The sequence below is a fragment of the Mus musculus genome, chromosome 10 (assembly GCF_000001635.26).
Source record: "Mus musculus strain C57BL/6J chromosome 10, GRCm38.p6 C57BL/6J".
NCBI lineage: Eukaryota > Metazoa > Chordata > Mammalia > Rodentia > Muridae > Mus > Mus musculus.
In genome coordinates this window covers 16,945,991-16,965,745 of record NC_000076.6, presented here as the reverse complement: position 1 = coordinate 16,965,745, position 19,755 = coordinate 16,945,991, and the positions used below count along the sequence as shown (strand labels likewise).

Genomic DNA, 19,755 nt, shown 5'->3' with positions numbered 1-19,755 from the left:
GAACATCTGCATCAGTATTAGTCAGGCTCTGGTGTAATGGTTTAAAGAAGTCAAAATCTGAATAGATTACCATGAGAGCATGTGGAAAGTGGTGCCCAGTAAGAGGGAATGGCTCAGTAGAGCACACTCTTGGAAGGACACATCTTGCCTGAGTTCCATCCTGTTGCTATACTTGATTCATGTTGACCATGATATCAACTGCTCTGCTCTGGCATGATGCTCCCCATAGACTGAAATCTCTGTTTCTTATCCATCATAATGTTCGGCTTAAGCCTATTGGGTCAAGCACCATGGACTGAATCATTTTCAAGTGTGAATAAAACATTGTGTTGTAAATTTGTTCTCTCATGTATTTTGGTCACAACAATGAGAAAGTTAAAACATTGTTCATATTATTTTATTTGATGGTTCATATATATATATATATATATATATATATATATATATATATATTATTGATTAGAAGCCATTATAAATAGAAATTATTTTAATATCAAAATAATCTTTGCATCATGCCATATGGTTTAATTCATGTTGATAACATTAATGTTTATGATAACATTTGAAAATTGGAAATAGGGGCAGGAGAAGACCTTACGGGTAGAGAAAGATCTTAGTCAGAAGGGCACTGATGAAGGTCATATACCTTGAAAGAAGTTTAAAGGACACAAGAGTATTTCCACAGATGAAGAAAAGTCTAGTGTTCCTCTGATTTATATTTGTGCAAAATGCAACTTCTGTCAAAAACTAAATTAACATGGTGTTCTTGGTGGTAGGTCTTGTCAAGGGCAACATCTTGATTTATATTTGTGTAAAATGCAACTTCTGTCAAAAACTAAATTAACATGGTGTTCTTGGCGGTAGATGTTGTCAAGGGCTATAAAGGTAGAAATAGTAAAGACCTAGAAAGTTTGAATATTTTAGTGACTTGAGAAGAAAAAGGACTGAATGAGAGATCAGGATGGGATACAGAAGTAAGGGCTCTGGGGAAAAGTGTTTTCACAATGCAGTGACAAATTTGTAAGGGAAAGAAAATGAGACTCCTGGCTTTCTAACTCTCCAAACATTGGGACATATAACACATTAGGGAACATTGAATATGAATTGGAATGGAGGATGATAAACTATCTTGTTTGGTTGAGTTGTTGTGATTCCAATAGATGGCCTCCATAGACCCACGTGTTTGACTGCTTATCCCATCTGGAGTGGCACGGTTAGGGGGTGTGGCCTTGTTGCATTAGGTGTGACCTTGTGGCAGTAAGTATGGCCTTGTTGCAGTAGGTGTGGCCTTATTGTTGGAAGTGTGTCATTGTTGGGGCAGGTTTTGAGGTCTCAGAAGCTCAAGCCCAAGCTCAGATGGGTCTAAATTCATTCTTTGCAAGGTATGTATTTTAAAGGTCATCATATTTAAATTATGATAAGCACTGATAATTGCCTGTTATATATTTGTAGCTGGAAAATTTGTCTTTTAGACTTATATGTGCTTTCCAATATATTTATTTTCCTTTCTCACTGATTCAAGAAAATGAAGATCCTATGCCATCAAAAATGTTAAAAGAAACAGAGTAATTTTATTTCATTGGTCTTGATTTCTTTTTGTGACTACCCAAAACTGAAAGTAGATCAGTATATTTTACTGGTCATGATTATAAGCATACAATTCTCTTGGGCTATGAAGTTATACCCATTTTCATAATGTTTATTTACCCAACTACAGACACCAAAACAAAGATTGACTTTCCATATTGAAGTTCAAATAAGCTGATGGAGAATATAGAAATAAAGTAAACCATAAACCTGATGATAAGAATAACATTGCTTGTTTTTACTGCCAACAGGTTTTTATGAAGAGACAACACAAAGGCCTGGGATAAATGAATATTTTCCTTTTATATTATAATTTATTTTAAAACATAGTAAGATAGGCATTCTGATTTCTGTGAAGATTTCTTAAGGGCCTGGTATGAGGGGCTTGGTTGACCAATCTGTCAGTTATGCTAGTAGAATAGTTAAGAGGCGGAGCCTATAGGGGTCAGAGGGGAGGCTGTCTTCTAGTCTTAGGGGAATGTGCTTGAAGGTGGACCAGGACCACCTTATTTCTGCTTTTTTTTTTTTTTTTTTTTTTTTTTTTTTTTGGTGCCAGGTTGCAAAGAAGTGAGCAGCTTGCCCTATCATATGCTCCTCGGTCTTATAAGTCTTTCTTCCCAGGTCCAAACATAATAGCCTTAACCAACAAGGGACTGCAACTTTTAGAACCAAGAGCCAAAATCAACCTTTTCCTCTTTATATACTGATATTTGAAGTATAGCACAAAGCCAGAGGATTTGACTCTGAAATGATTAGAGCCATGATCAAATCCTCATCCCCTTGACTCTCATCAGATTTCACAGCTAAGTTTTACTGAACATTTTCTATACTCTTATTTCACCAATGGGCACTTGATTGTTCTAGTTTTTTGTTCCTACAGGTAAACCAGGAAGTAAGAGTAACTGGACCACTGCCCCTACCTCATAGTAGTTGGAAAGGGAAAAATTGTACTTACCATATAGAGAAAAATTTGAAATCTTGGTAGCTTAAGTGATCATTTCACTCAGGTAAGGTAAATGTCATTGTTAGTGACATGTCTTTTGCTCTCTATTGTTCATTGTTGATCTTGGGGGATAACATTTGTCAAATGTGACTTGTGAGTGAATTACTACTCTTTTCTAAGTTAGTAGCCTTGTGAACTATAAAGCAAATAGCAAATTATCCTATTACAAGCTGGGATAAATTGGTTTTATGTTGAAAGTTAGGTGTGTGTGTGTGTGTGTTCATTTGGGTGTGTTCTTTAAGAATTAGGCTTACACAACTACTAAACACAAATTATGTCTGAAAACCACACAAAATAGATGACATTAGAAGCTGCACTGCCTAAGGAACCTCCACTCCATCCAGACACTAGTGGATTACACTGCTTTGCAGGGACTTGATGTTGAAGTTGGCATATCTAAGGATCATCTGAAACTCAAAGCGGCATTCTGTTTGACAATTCAATGGCATAATAGGAAAGGGTGGTATTTCCTAGTTATTGAGCAGAGAGTTATGAGGTGGAAGCCTGGGGTGAAGCTGAGTTGAATTAGAACATTCTTGAAATTCCAGCACTCTGGAAGCTGAGAAGTGTGAGATCAGCTTGGGCTTTATAGTTTCACACACACACACACACACACACACACACACACACACACACACAAACACACACACACGGCTAGAAAAATTAAAGAAATAAATATGTATAATTAAGTAAATAAGTGGAAGGGAAACAATTCCTTGAGATTTGGAATTGTAATCACAAAGGTTGAGGTCCAGCTCAGAACTGAAGTGAGCACATAGCAAGGGTGGGGCTCCTGAAAGAGTTTTGCTTGGAGCATTAAGCAATGCTTTCTATTTTATGTAATATATTATGTTCCCTTCAAGATATATTTAAGTCCTTGGGTTCTATTGCAGAGCTCTGTGTGAAAGATCTTTGAATAAAGGTAGATGTCTCAATAGAGTGTGTCAGACAGAATGAAATGAAATAGCAGAGAATAGTGAGACTATTTCAATCAAAATTCATTTAATAGTGTGATCATATTCTTCAAATTATACAAGAAGTAAAGAAAAATCCAGTCTGGAATATATTTTTCCTATTTTGGTCACATGGGAAAATTCCTGTTCTAAGTTTCATAAAAAACTATGATGAGGTTTGAGAGGTGTGGTGACTGTTCAGAGATTTAAATAAAGGTAACTAAGAAAGTAAAAGGTCTAATTCAGTGCCTCCTTTGGTTGTGCCAGTTTATCTGTCTACATCTATAGTCTGTGAAATCAAACTCTTCTGAAGAGTTACTACTTTTCCTCTAATAAATGTGATACTCTTTCCCTCACATATAAGAAGATCACAGAGAAAATGCACAGAAAGGCTAAAATAAATTCTTTATACATACATGCCTATGTTCAAATTTTACATCTTGTTTTTAAACCTGTATAATATTTTATTTAATGTTTAATATACAAACTACCATTTCTCCACTAAATACTGCTCTGAAATAGCTGTCTCCTATTATTGTTGTGTTCTAGATCGGCATGAAGAAGTAGTTACTGAGAATTGACAATTGGTATAGACATGCTGCTTACAGCATTCTATTTTGTTATTTCAAAATTATTGATATGTAGCTTAATGGTCAAATATTCTTATAAATTAAATTATATATCTTCTATAAATTATGATATAAAGACTATTTTAATTAAAAATACTTATCAGAGACAGATTTTGAATGTTTTGTTATATTTATTCATTTAATTTTGAAGGAATGTTGATGCAATGATAATGTAGTTTTTATTTTAACCTCAACTTTTTCATTATTTTTAGGAAAGAACCTGACCTTTTTTTATAATTGTGTCTGCATCTGTATGTGTGTGTGTGTGTGTGCTATTGTCTGTACTGCTTCATGTGTATGCAGGTATGTTTGCATTGTTCAAAGAGATCAGAAGGCAGTCTTTGATGTTGCAATTCAGATGTTGGCTAACTGGTTTATTGTCATAAGGTCTCCCAGTGACCTGATACTCATCGATCTAGTTAAGCTGGCTGGCCAGTGAGCCGGAGGGATCCATAGGATCTACATGTCTTGCCAGTTTTGGGATTTCAAGCATGCGTTATTAACCTGGCAGTTTTACATGGATGCTGGGAATTGAACTCAAAGAACTGGGAGTCAAACTCAGGAAACTGGGAATTGAACTCAGGTCCTTATGCATGTTAGGACAATATTTTATTTTTTGAGATATCTTTTCTGCTGAGAGTTTGGCTTATCAGCACCACCATTTTTCATATAATCCTATAACATGGCATATTAGTTCTATAAGCAATTTGTTAATTCTTGTTTTATTTTCTATAAGGATGATTATGTGTCAAAGAAGGAAGTAGCATTTATTCCTTCTCATTCTGTATAAGATTTCTGTTACTCTTGTTACTCTATTTCAAGATCTAGAACAATGTATGGAAAAGCAGTAGAGACAGGGAACATCTTTGTCTTCAGCCAACCTCAGTAAGGAAAGATCTGTGCCTTGCATTTCTGTGTATGACGTGAACAGCGGAGTTTTTGTAAAGAATAGGAACTTAAGGAAATTCCCTTCCATTTCTAACTTACTGAGATTTCAGTCTTGAGTGACTGATGCATATGTTGAATGACTTCTCTTTTTTGATATGATCATGTTTTTTTTCCTTTAGCTTATAAATGTAATCTTCATAGCTGGGATTTACCCTTCTTAGTTGTGTTTTATTATTCTTTAAATGTATTATTGAGTTTAACTGGCTAATATTTTATTGGCAATTATCACATTTATGATCATCAGAGCTATTGATATACAGGTGTTTCACAAGGCCTTTTTTGGGTTTATTATTAGGGCAATGTACAAATAGCATAAGGCTGAATCTAATTGTTCTTACCCATGAATCAGTGTTGGTGATTGGTATGATATCTGATTTCTTTTGTGGAAGATTACTAATGATTCTATTTTAGAAATAAATAAAGGTTTATTCAAGTTGCCTTTTTCTGTGTGTGGTTATTGCATCCATGACTTTGAACAGGATTGTATCATTTCATATAATGTATTAATATTAAGAGCATGGAGTTTATAGTGCTGATGTTAGAAATTTATCTTTTCACTTTTTATTTTATTTTATTTTATTTTATTTTATTTTATTTTATTTTATTTCTCAAGATAGCCTGATTAGAACCTAGAGGCTCACTGCTCTTAATGGTCTTTTCAAAGAAACAGCCTTGATCATGTTGATTTTCTCTGTCAAGGTCCTCTTTTTAATTTCAATTTTACTTTTTGTTCTTACAGTTCTTCTTAATTATTTCCTGTTTAATACAGATTCAAATTTCTCTCGCTTTTCTGGCTTTCTAAGGTGCCAGCTTAGATCACTGAGTTAAATCTTTTAGCTTTGCAATCCATGTAATCCGTGTATTTGATGTTACAAATGTTGCCCTGATGGCTGCTTTCCGCAGCATCCCGTAAATGTGGATAATTCGTGTTTGGGGAAATCCCCCCCTTCCTCGTGCTGCAGACATTACATCTGCTCCTTTATATTGACATTTTTGTTCATATTCCTGTTTGTAGTTATTTCCAAATCCTTATAAATGTTGTTCATTTCCGGTCTTTCTTTGCTTTACTTTTCAGTAATTCGAGTGCCTGTTGAGATGTGTGTACAAGCTCAGACAGTCTTCCTGGGCTGCGCCAGACTACTAAAAAGCCGATGAAGCACATTCTTTATTCTGCTACAGTAGGTTTTATTATTATTATTTAGCATTCATTTCATTCTTTTTGCACATTCCCATCTCTTTGCTTACATTGCCCACATGTTCTTCCATCCTGTTGACTTAATCCATTGGAGCCCTTAGCATTTTAATCATAGTTTTAAATGATCGGACTGAGTCTGCTATCTTGGACATTCCAGCCATGGATGGTTCATGTGCTTGTACATTTTCTCCCACAAAGGGGTCTTTTTTTCCTTCTGGAACACCCTGATTTTTTTTTCTTACTAGCCAAACATGTTGTAAGTTGGCCTTCGGTGGTATAGTGAACCATGGGACAAAGGGGAGTATTCTATGGTTCTATGATTAAAATTCTCTTCCCTAGTTGTACTTTAGAACTTTGAGCTATGAATTTCACAAATATTTCTCTCTCCTTTTATTTTTAATTGGTTATTTTATTTATTTATATTTGTTATCCTCCTTCCCAGTTTTCCCTCCAGACTCCCAAAGGCAAATACTGAATGTTTTCTGTTATACGTGAAGATTAGATTTTAGGCTTTAAATATATGGGCTTCAATCTAAATAGGGTGGGGCTTTTAAGCTCCTTACATAAAGACCTAGAAAGTTCATCTAGCTCAGTGGTTCCAACATTCCTAATGCTATTCTGTGACCCTGTAATGTAGTTCTTCTTCTTGTAGTAATTCTCCAACCATACAATTATTTTATTGCTACTTCATAACTGTAATGTTGCTACTGTTAGGAATGCATCCACAGGTTTTGAACCTGTTTTGAGGCATTATTGAATATTTAATGTATTTTGCTATTTCTTTTTATGATCATATTTCCTATCCTTATATTAGGTTATTGAGACTCAAATTGATCGTTTTTAGTTATTGGGAACTTATCTACTGCATTAGGATTTTCTAGTTTGCTATAATAATTGAACACAATTAAATACAAAGCATGTTATTTGTATTCCTTGCTATCTTATCTTGACAACCTGTTTGTAGACTTTTCTGAATCTGTCATAATTAATAGATATATCTAAATTTCTAGGTTGCTATTTTCGATTCTGTTTTAAGGTAATTGCTCTGATCAGTGTTCACCATTTAAAAAAATAATTCATGTATCATTGATATCTTTATTCTCATCTTATTTCATCCTTGTCTTGAGTTAAATTTATGTATACATAATTAATTTTATTTTACTTTTTTAGTACTGAAAGTATTTTAATCTATGAGAAGTACGATTTACAATACTTTCTGTTATTATAAATGATTAGTTTTGATTATTTGCACTCTCCAAGGATTTTATGTGAAAGTTAAAAATAAGCATTGCCTGCTGCTGTTTCTGTTTTGTTGTTGCCCCCATTGCTATTTTTCTGTTACGTTGAATTTTAGACATAAATTACTTTTGGCACAATGCCTGTTTTCTTCCTGTTTGGATGGGCTAATCTGGAAGCTATTATGAGAAGAGATTTAATAATTATTCCAAATGCTGCTTTAGAAACACTGATATCTTAAAACATAGGACTTAAAGGGGGGAAAACTGTTAAAATGAAAAGGCCATTATTTCCGTGTTATTTTGGCTTTCTTAGCATGTTTTTTGCCATTTAAACTCCTATCTCAGCCTTCTCAATTTTCATCTCTGCTCATATTTTTACTAATCTGTGATTCATATCTTATTTCATATGGTTTTTTATTGATTAATGCCTTATGAACTTATTTGCTGTATTGTATGTGTAGAGCATTAGGTCTCATTTTGGCTCACAGCAGTTGTTTCAGTTCTCAAGTTTAAATGCTTACATCTGAACTCTGAACTTGAAGAGCAGTCCAATACTCAGATTCTCCTTGTAGTCTTCATTTTGCTGCTCTGAGTTGCTAGAATTAATACCATCTCAGATCCCATGTCAAACGACAACTTATAGCACCTGATTCAGATTCTGCATCCTTGAAGACAGAAAAGCACATGTTTAAGACTTTGCTGTGTTTGTGTTGTCGAGAGAATTCTTTCCATTTCACCACAAATAACTTAGCCTAGAGTGTTTAGGTACCGGAGATTGGAATTATGTGTCTTTAAGCACAGCTTCATATTGAGCCTCTAGAGAGCAAATACTTCCTGTGATGCATATTCAATCTTGTGGTTACATGGTTTCAGGGACTGATTAATATAACATTTTAAACTCCCCCTAAATGTATGACATATGTTTGTATGTATTTGAATTTCAATTGCGATCATAGTTAGAAATTTCCTATTGGGGACTTATCTGTTAGCAGGCTATCTCTTGTACATTTTTATGCCTGAAATAAATGCTTGCAAACAATCTGCTGTGGGTAACAAAGTAAAATCTCTTTTATGTGACTCTTGTGACTGATTTTCCCATAAGTATTTTATACCTGATTGAGTCATTAAATATTCTTCTACAGATCTTGAAATTTAAGGTGTTTAGATTCACAAAACCATGAACTACTAGAACTTAAATCCTTTGCGTACATTGAAACCATTCTAAATAGGACCACAGTTACACTCAGGATGCCAGTGGCCTGCTAGCTGCTAGTAGACCATGTGAGTATGTTTACCACTTCACTTCCCAGTGTATCAAAAGCTAGTTAAATCATCATCCCTCCACATGCCAATAACTATACTTATAATAATGAAATTTAAGGAAACAATAGGATACTTAACAATTTAGTGGCACAAAGAAAAAAGATGTGTCAGTTGTCTTAATCATGCCAATCGGCTGGACTCATCAGTCCCTTCTTCCTTGAGATTATCTCAACATTATTTTGCCTAAATAGAATAATCTCTGTGGCAAAACACAGACTTACCATAGGTTGTGACATTATTAACTAAACATTTTAAAATCTAATCTGTTTTTGTTTGTGTGTGTGTGTGTGAGGGGTGGGGATAGATTTCAGGGGTCAGTTATTTCCTTCTATCATGTTCTATCATGTCCACTGAAATGAATTAGGTCATCATACATGGCAGGAAGTGCCATCCCTCGTGAAGACAGCCTTCTCGCTAGGCATCAGTAAATTTCAAATGCTCGTTTGAGTTAGGTATCTGTTATATAAACATAGAACTACATGACAAACCTACATAGCTGAGAAATCTTATGGCTGGTAGGCATTGAAACATTAGTGTTACTCTCAACATAGAGTATTCAGTGACCGGATCAGATATTTCCCTAGTCATTTGTACAAAATACCCTCTCTTAAGTGTCCTGGTTTCATGAATATTTCTGAATTCTCCAGGGCTCCCCATTCCTTCTGTAACACACGGCTTGAACATGTGAGTACACATGGCAAAAATGCAGTCAGTCATTGCTGTCAATCTTTTTATATGTTTTAATTTCATTTTTCCTATTTATACATGTTAATATCCTTATATAGTCAATTATAAAATGTAATGGAATATTCTTTAAATTTCAGAAACAAATGTGAAAATGTCTTGATGAAAGCTCAGCTGCTTTGCAAATGTACAATGAAGGCAAATTTAACTGTCTGGGATTGAACGAAGCCACAGTGAAATGATGAGAGTGGTTGCAGGATTTTAGGAATTTTTGTATTTGGATAAATGTAAGATTTTAAAAGAAAAATTTTATTTTTTATTTTAGTTGAGTTTAAGTGTGTGGGTTTTTTGGCCATATATATTTATCTGAGCATTATATAGATTCACTGCCTCCAAGGGCCAAAAGCATGTTATCCCCTCTGGAACTCCAGTACAGACAGTTGTGAGGTACTATATAGGTGCTATGATTGAACCCTGGTCTTTGATAAGAACTAGAAATTCTCCTACCAGGAAAACTATCTTTCCAGATCCTAAAGTGAAATATTTTTGGCAAGATTTGACCATGTAAGTGAACTTTGTGATTTCAATCATTAGATCCATGTTCAAATGGAGAAAAGGAAATGTCATGTCCCATTATCAAAATATCGGTAAAAGAAGTTTAAATGATCTAAGTTACGTAATATACCTACCATTTTCTATGATGCTCAAGTGAAATATTTCTAAAATTGATTAATTATTGTCCAACTTTATTTATGCTACATTTTCTAAAAGTATCATTAATCTTAACAAAGTCCTTTCCATTTTTCTTCCCCCCTCCCTTATAGTTTCTACATTCTTTATTCCATATCCTGTCCCACTTGGCCTTTTAATTTTCAAAAACTAGAACTAGATGAAGTACTTGAATAACTTCAGTGTAGTATTACTGAGTACCACTAACTCAAATAGGGCTTTCTGGGCTAAGTTACTATGATTGGATAGGAAGACACTTACTCCTTAGGAAATGCAGTATGAAGGAGACTTCTTAGGTTAGGAGAAAAGAGAAGATGTTGAGAATCAGTTGATCAAACTTTAAATATTGATCATGCTATGTCCTTAATGACGTTGATAATTTCATAACTGTTCTCTGTGTCTTCTGTTATTTCTTTTCTAAAGGAGAAGATCAACCTGTCCTGTGTTCCCCGCGTGGCTACTGTGGGCTTTGAAGAAGTTAATGTAGAGAAAGCCTGCTCTTATGGTGTCTCGTTTTGTAAGCTAACTGCTATTGATCAGTGCCCTGGGATATTTGCTTCTTGAATTTTCAAATCTTGAGACCTAAGCCAAAGTCTTACCTAGTCCACATATCTAATTAGTAATCTCCATGTTTTTGATGTTTTGTTAATTTCTTTGAATGTCACACATGCGAACATGTGTTAAATACAGGAGAAAATTAATCAGAAATAGGCACTTTTATATGAGGAAAACTGTCTGAGAGACTGGAAACAACATCTTCAGGGGGAAAAAGGAACTCAGTGGCTGCATTATCAAATGCAGCTGTGCAGTAGTTCAGTTCATACCTGACAGGCTTCAAAGAGTCTATATGCAAATGGATCTCCCAGATGCAAGGGTAATTAGCATGAATGCGATGCGTGGCTCTGTTCTATCCATTCTCCTTCATGTTTATTTTAGTAGCTTAACAATTGTCTGCAACTATTTAATCCACTCTTGGAGCAGATATAAAATTACCCTACTGTTGCATGTGAAATCAGATCTCTCCCTACTCCATAATGCACTCTGTTTAGTTGCAATGCTAAATTTGGCACCCACAATGAAGTTGCAGGGGTAGGAATATAGCCCAAACTATTTATTCCTTTTCTACTGAAACATGCATGTGTGCTGTTCACTTTTGACCTTCTTGGTGTTGCATACTTGTTCATAGATTTGCTATTAATGCTTTTTCTTGGCTCAGTGTGTGTGTGTGTGTGTGTGTGTGTGTGTGTGTATTGCATGTGCATATGAACGTGTGTATGCTAGTAGAAATTGAGACATGAATAATGGATTTAGCATGAAAGCCATCAAGCTCAAAGTCAGTGAAGCTTAAGTAAACTTCTCTAGACAGAGAATGCCACACCAGCATTTAGTGATGTTATTCCTGCCTGAATAACTAGGGACCATGTTCAGTTTCAGAGACTTAGGGAAGTTTCTAAGATTACAGAGTCTAACACATCTCTACATGTTCATCTCTCAATGCTTGGAAAGAGCATTTCTGTGAGAAGGATTTATTATATTTTATGTCTTATTTTTTCCTTTTTATTGAAAATAGTTCCTTTTTCTCCTTCACATAATATATCCTGATTATAGTTTCACATCCCTCCATTCTTCCTAGTTCACCCTCTGCCAACTCTCCTTCCATCCAGATCTACCTCTGTTTGACACTCATTAGAAGGTAAATAGGCTTCTAAGGGATAATAAGAAAATAAAATGAGATAAAATATACTATATTTGAGCAAGAGAAAACAAATAAGCAGAAGAAAGAAGAGCCCAAGAAAAGGCACAAAAAACAGATTTAGATCCAGAGACCCACTTGTTTTCATACTCAGAATTCCTATCGAATTACTAAATTGGAAGTCATAATATTTATAGAAAGGACCTGTAGGAGAGAGAGAGAGAGAGAGAGAGAGAGAGAGAGAGAGAGAGAATGAATAAAGGGCATATTATATATAAATAATATATATAATATATTAACTATATATATATATATATTAAAAAAGAAGAAAGAATTTATAAAATTAAAAAGTCCTGGCAGGCCAATATGTATGAGATAAGAAACTCCAAAGATATCGTTGAGTTCATTCCTCTGTTGGTCATTTACTGCTGGGCACAAAGTCTACCCTTAATGAGTGATTTGTTTCCCAGTGTGACTCTCTTGTAAAATACTGAATTTTCATTTGCCAGGTTATCAATGAAGACTGCATCTGGACTAGGGATGGAGGCAGGTGTCCACTTACCTTTTCAGCTCTAGGACCCTTTCTGGTACAGAAACAAAACATATTGCCTCAAGTTTCCAGGAGTTCACATATGTATTAATTCTGATGAATTAAAGAACATAATTTTTGGGGTGTCCTCCAGCCCTTCTGAACTTTATGATTGGAAAAATGATTTATAGTAGCTCAAAACTTGAACGGAAACAAAAGATTGCTCTGCTGTGTTATAAACAAGATTGTGTAAGCAGTCTAATAAAATGGGAAATAAATTGGGTAGGTTTGACTTAGTGTTGTACATATTCAGAAGTTGAAGCTGTTGTTTAAAATGTAAACCTTCACTGTAGTATATACTCACACTTAGATAACTTTGATAAAGCATTAGAACTGTGAAACATTTAGACTTTGCTTTTACTGTTAATGAGATTTAAGCTGTTTGCCCTATATTCTTTTCCTTATTTCAGAAGCTGTTTTGGTTTCTTGTGCGCATATTTAAATCCTTTTTTTTCCTGTGATTAAACCACTAGGTTGATTGATGTGTTTTATTTGCTTTACTAGATATTCTCAATGTGCTACCGATTTGGCTACACACACACACACACACACACACACGTCACTCAATCACGCACACACTCATTCACTCACTCACTCACTCACTCACTCACTCACTCACTCACTCACTCATTCACTTCACTGAATTTAGTACCCTCAACCCCTATCCCCTGCAATTCACATCTTGGATTCATAATAAGATCAGTGCCTTCATAAAAAAAGGCAGAGACATCAGAATTCTCTTTCTGTCCCAGGTAAGGATATAATGACAAGTGACCTCCTAGTAAGCCAGGACAAGTCCTTTACTAAGAAACAAAGTGACTGGCAACTTTATGCCGGACTTTCTGCCCTCCAGAAGTAAGTCAGAGCAACAAATGGCAGTTTTCCAAGCATTTTGATGTATTTTGTTTGAAGTATTTTGTCACGGTATCTGAAGGTAACCATTATAGAATAATGCCACTTTCTGTGTTCTCTTATTGTTTTATGTACTTATCGTCACTTTGTGTTACAAAACATTTAAAATGCTATATAAATGCTATATAGTAGCACCTGAAATACCATTTTAGCTTTTTTTCCCCCCTTTTTTCTTTTTAATCCTTTGGGCACATCGTCTGTGGAAACAGGATCAGCTATTCCTCTGTATCAGATGGTGACTTCGTGTAGGAATACTCTGCTGACCCTGGAGAATGTTATGTACACAGAGATGGATCAGTTCCCAAGGGAACCCAGGCCAGCAATGAGAGTGGTGGCCTCAAAACCATGGTACTCCTGCACATGTTTGGCTGAGCTTCAGATTGTTTTGTGAGTGTGCTGGCAGTGCAAGGGAGGATGATGGAGTTATGAAATGTAGAATATATGGCCCAGGCCCAATGGGGCAGCTGGGGTTAACTTTGGCTCAGCAGCTTGGCTCTGCCTTTAATATATTGTCTTTCCTTAACTGCCTGGACTCAGCATGTTGGGGGGATGATGCAAGGCATTGTCCCATTGCATTGCAAAACTATGGTGTAGACTCAAAAGAGCTCCTCTGACTAAACCTAGAACCTGTAACTCATGTGAAGCTTCCTTGTCACCAGGCATATCAGCATTTTCAGAAGAAAGATTTCCATTTTAGAGAATCAAAGTGGCCATTCACCACTGCTGATTACTTTTATCTTGTCTGTCATACTTTCCTAGACTCCTGTCACACCATTGCTAGGTTCTAGTGTCAACCACCTCAAAATGGCACCTATTAATTTTTCCTGGTTATATATACTGAGTGCCAGTACAAGTATGAAGTGCTCTTATATCCTACCATATTGCCATAAAAAAGTGTTGGTTTTATGTTTCCATTTGTATTTTCCTGATGACAAAGGTTGTTAGGTATCCATTAAATAGTTATTGATTATTTTGGATTCTCCTTTGAATTTTTCCATGTATCATTTAACCTGTTTTGAATGAGTTGATATTTTCATACTTGTATCCACTTCTCTATTGAGTCAAACCATTTTGGCCTATAAATCAAAATTTAATATTTGAGGTGACTTTTCAATTTACTACTATATTTGTTTTAACTAGAGGCAAAGCTGTATATAAATTCTTTCATAATTTTTGCTCTGGGAGACTTATTTAAGAACCTATTCATGCCAGAATGTCGTAAATATATTTTCTTCAAAGTTTTACTTTTAAAGGCTTATTGTGCATATTATTGAGTTTTGTACATGATGTGTGACAAGATTGGTTTCTCCTACTCTATATCTGCATAGACTACAGCTCAGAACTGTATGCAATTCCATTTTCAGAGGATTCAATGCCCTCTTCTAGCCTCTGCATGTAACAGATATGAAAATGGTGCAGATACATATGTGTAGGTAAAATATGCATAAAATAAAAATTAATACATACATCTAAGTAAACAATAATAATATATCATATTGGTCTCCTAATTAGTCTCTGTACCACAGTTGCAATCTTGTTTTTAAAATTACTTATTTTATCTTAAGATTACAGAGTCACATTTTTTTCTTTCTCTCTCCAAACCCTTCCTAAACTTTTTTGTTCTTTTTCAAATTCATGTCATGCTATTTTATTCATTGTTGTTATATGCACATGTGAATATATATATATATATATATATATATATGAGTATATATTCTTAAATTCAACTCTCTTAGTCTGTATAATATTACATGTATGTGTTTTGAGGAATGACCATTTGATATTGGATACCAAAGATGATTTTTCCCATTCTGAGCATCCACAGTTGACTATAGTCTATGGTTCCTTGTATGGGGATGAGGCCCTCTGGTCTTTCCCTTACTCACTTTGGTATGTCTATGCTTGTCCTTGCTCTGCTCATGTTTAGACAGTCATACAAGACTTGTTAGGAAGTAAGCATGCTTTTAGCTTCTGACGTTGCTTAGCAGCACAGTCTCACAGTAAAACCTGTGGTCCTCTGGTTCTTCTACAACTCTTCTGTCATCTCTTGCTCATGTTCTTTGTGCCTTAGGTGTGGGAGTTGGCGAGTTTCTATACTGAAGATGCCATGCATTTCAGATATATGACCCAAAGGCCCTAGAGCTGTAACTGATAAGATAACTTCTTCCCTGAGGACTAGCTTTAATGGTACCAGAAGGCACCATGCAAGCTTCCAAAGGAACAAGGTTACCAATAGTTTTACCTGCTAAGATGCCTATGAACCAGAACAATGACCAGTGTGACCTAAAAACCCTATGAGTTCAGTAGTGGCATGCATAACTTTGTGGTATCCAGCAACTCTCTAATTGCATTAAAGACTCACTAGACAAGAGGGAGGCTATGCCTGGTACTGAGAGCTTAGCCAACTATAAAGGGCTAATGAACTAATGGTTATCAGAGGAGAATCTGCAACCATAACTTACTAAACAGACATAGTTTGTTTACATTATATTTGTTCTTTTTTAAAAATGGCTATTTTCTTTATTTACATTTAAAATGTGATCCCCTTTCCTGGTTTCCCTCCCTCCAGAAAACACCCTATCACATCCCTCCCCTTCCTCCTATGATGGTGTTCCTCTACCTACTCACTCACCCACCCACTCCTACCTCCCCATCCTTGATTCCCCTATACTGGGGCATCTATTAAGCCTTCATAGGACCAAGGACCTCTCCTTCCATTGATGCATGAGAAGACCATCCTCTGCTACATATGTAGCTGGATCCATGTGTAATTCTTGGTTGATGGCTTAGTCCCTGGGAGTTCTGGGGGTTATGGTTGGTTGATATTGTTGTTCTTCCTGTGGGGTTGCAAACCCCTTCAACTTATTCAGTCCCTTCTCTAACTTCTCTATTAGGGACTCCATGTTCAGTCTAATGGTTAGCTGCTAACATCCACCTCTGCAGAGCCTATCAGGAGACAGCCATATCAGGCTCCTTTCAGCATGCACTTCTTGGCATCCACAATAGTGTTTGGGTTTGGTAACTGTGTATGGGATGAATCCTTAGGTGGGACAGTCTCTGGGTGGTCTTCCCTTTAGTCTCTGCTCAACACTTTATCTCCATATTTGCTCCTGTGAGTATTTTGTTCTTCTAAGAAAGACTAAAGCACTCATATTTTGGTCTTCCTTCTTATTGAGCTTCATTTGTTCTGTGAGTTATATCATGGTTATTTGGAGATTTTAGGTTAGTATCCACTTATCAGTGAGTATATCATGTCTTTTCTTTTGTGATTGGGTTACCTTACTCAGAATGATATTTTCTAAATCTATCAATTTGCCTAAGAATTTCATGAAGTCATTGTTTTTAATAACTGATAGTATTCCATTGAATAAATGTACAACATTTTCTGTATCCATTCCTCTGTTGAAGGACATCTGGGTTCTTTCCAACTCCTGGATATTATAAATAAGGCTGCGATGAACATAGTGGAGCATATGTCCTTATTACATGCCGGAGCATCTTCTGGGTATATGCTCAGGAGTGCTATTGATGTGTCCTCAGATAATACTATGTCCAATTTTCTGAGGAAATGCCAAACTGATTTCCAGAGTGGGTGTACAAGCTTGCATTCCCACCAGCAATGGAGGAGTGTTCCTCTTTCTCCACATCCTCACCAGCATCTGCTGTCACCTGAGTTTTTGATCTTAGCCATTCTGACTGGTGTGAGGAAGAATCTCAGGGATGTTTTGATTTGCATTTCCCTGATGACTGAGGATGTTGAACATTTCTTTTGGTGCTTCTCAGCCATTTGATATTCCTCAGTTGAAATGCTTTGTTTAGTTCTGTACCCCATTTATAATAATCTTTGAGTTAATACTAGATATTAGCCCTCTATCAGATGTAGGATTGGTAAAGAGCTTTTTCCAATCTGTTGGTTGCTTTTTTTTTTTTTTTTTTTTTTTTTTTCCTATTGACAGTGTCCTCTGCCTTACAGGAGCTTTGTAATTTTATGAGGTCCCATTTGTTGATTTTTGATTACAAGCTACTGGTATTGTGTTCAGGAATTTTCCCCCTGTGCCCATATATTCGAAGTTCTTCCCCACTTTGTCCTTTGTAAGTTTCAGTATATCTGGTTTTACATGGAGGTCCTTGATCCACTTGGACTTGAGCTTTGTACAAGGTGTTAAGAATGGATCAATTTGCAACTTCTACATGCTGATAGCCAGTTGAACCAGCACCATTTGTTTAAAATGCTGTCTTTTATATACTGAATGGTTTTAGCTCCTTTGTCAAAGATAAAGTGATTATATGTGTGTGGATTCATTTCTGGGTCTTCAATTCTTATTCCATTGATATACCTGCCTGTATCTATACCGATATCATGCCGTTTTTATCACTATTGCTCTGTAATACAGCTTGAGGTCAGGGATGTAATTCCTTCAGAAGTTGTTTTTTTGTTTTTTGTTTTTTAGAACAGTTTTCAGTATCCTGAGTTTTTTGTTATTCCAAATGAATTTGAAAATTGTTCTTTCTAACTATATGAAGAATTGAGTTGGAATTTTTATGGGAATTGCATAGAATCTGTAGATTGCTTTCAGCAAGATGGCCATTTTTACCATATTAATTCTGCCAATCCATGAGTGTGGAATATCTTTCCATCTTCTGAGATCTTCTTTGAATTCTTTCTTCAGAGACTTGAAGTTCTTATCATATAAATCTTTCACTTGCTTGGTTAGAGTCATATCAAGGTTTGTAATATTATTTGTGGCTATTGTGAAGGGTGTCTTTTCCCTAATTTCTTTCTCAGCCTGTTTATCCTTTGAGTAGAGGAAGGCTACTGATTTGTTTGAGTTAATTAGATATATCTAGCCACTTTGCTGAAGTTGTTTATTAACTTTAGGAATTCTATGTTGGAATTTTTTGGGTCACTTAATATATGATCATATCATCTGCAAATAATAATATTTATTTTAATTAATTTATTTAATTTTATTACATATTTTCCTCAATTACATTTCCAATGCTATCCCAAAAGTCCCCCATACCCTCCCCCCCCCACTTCCCTACCCTCTCATTCCCTTTTTTTTTTTTTTTTGGACCTGGCATTCCCCTGTACTGGGGCATATACAGTTTGCGTGTCCAATGGGCCTCTCTTTCCAGTGATGGCTGACTAGGCCATCTTTTGATACATATGCAGCTAGAGTCAAGAGCTCCGGGGTACTGCAAAGTTCATAATGTTGTTCCACCTATAGGGTTGCAGATCCCTTTAGCTCCTTGGGTACTTTCACTAGCTCCTCCATTGGGAGCCCTGTGATCCATCCATTAGCTGACTGTGAGCATCCACTTCTGTGTTTGCTAGGCCCCAGCATAGTCTCACAAGAGACAGCTACATCTGGGTCCTTTCGATAAAATCTTGCTAGTGTATGCAATGGTGTCAGCGTTTGGAAGCTGATTATGAGGTGGATCCCTGGATATGGCAGTCTCTACATGGTCCATCCTTTCCTCTCAGCTCCAAACTTTGTCTCTGTAACTCCTTCCATGGGTGTTTTGTTCCCACTTCTAAGGAGGGGCATAGTGTCCACACTTCAGTCTTCATTCTTCTTGAGTTTCATGTGTTTAGGAAATTGTATCTTATATCTTGGGTATCCTAGGTTTTGGGCTAATATCCACTTATCAGTGAGTACATATTGTGTGAGTTCCTTTGTGAATGTGTTACCTCACTCAGGATGATGCCCTCCAGGTCCATCCATTTGGCTAGGAATTTCATAAATTCATTCTTTTTAATAGCTGAGTAGTACTCCATTGTGTAGATGTACCACATTTTCTGTATCCATTCCTCTGTTGAGGGGCATCTGGGTTCTTTCCAGCTTCTGGCTATTACAAATAAGGCTGCTATGAACATAGTGCAGCATGTGTTCTACTTACCATTTGGGGCATCTTCTGGATATATGCCCAGGAGAGGTATTGCTGGATCATCCGGTAGTACTATGTCCAATTTTCTGAGGAACCACCAGACTGATTTCCAGAGTGGTTGTACAAGCCTGCAATCCAACCAACAATGGAGGAGTGTTCCTCTTTCTCAACATTCACGCCAGCATCTGCTGTCACCTGAATTTTTGATCTTAGCCATTCTGACTGGTGTGAGGTGGAATCTCAGGGTTGTTTTGATTTGCATTTCTCTGATGATTAAGGATGTTGAACATTTTTTCAGGTGCTTCTCTGCCATTCGGTATTCCTCAGGTGAGAATTCTTTGTTCAGTTCTGAGCCCCATTTTTTAATGGGGTTATTTGAT

At 36.0% G+C, this 19,755-nt stretch overlaps 1 long non-coding RNA gene across 1 annotated transcript in view; it reads left to right on the top strand.

Annotated features, from left to right (window-relative positions):
* The window catches only part of Gm20125 (predicted gene, 20125), a 144,689-nt gene extending 130,037 nt beyond the window's left edge, over positions 1–14,652 (top strand). The window contains exons 5-9 of the long non-coding RNA NR_038020.1: positions 2,468–2,594; positions 6,196–6,298; positions 9,701–9,847; positions 10,713–10,806; positions 12,492–14,652. This is a non-coding gene — a long non-coding RNA (predicted gene, 20125). The remainder of the gene's footprint in view (positions 1–2,467; positions 2,595–6,195; positions 6,299–9,700; positions 9,848–10,712; positions 10,807–12,491) is intronic.
* Positions 14,653–19,755: the final 5,103 nt, after the last annotated feature.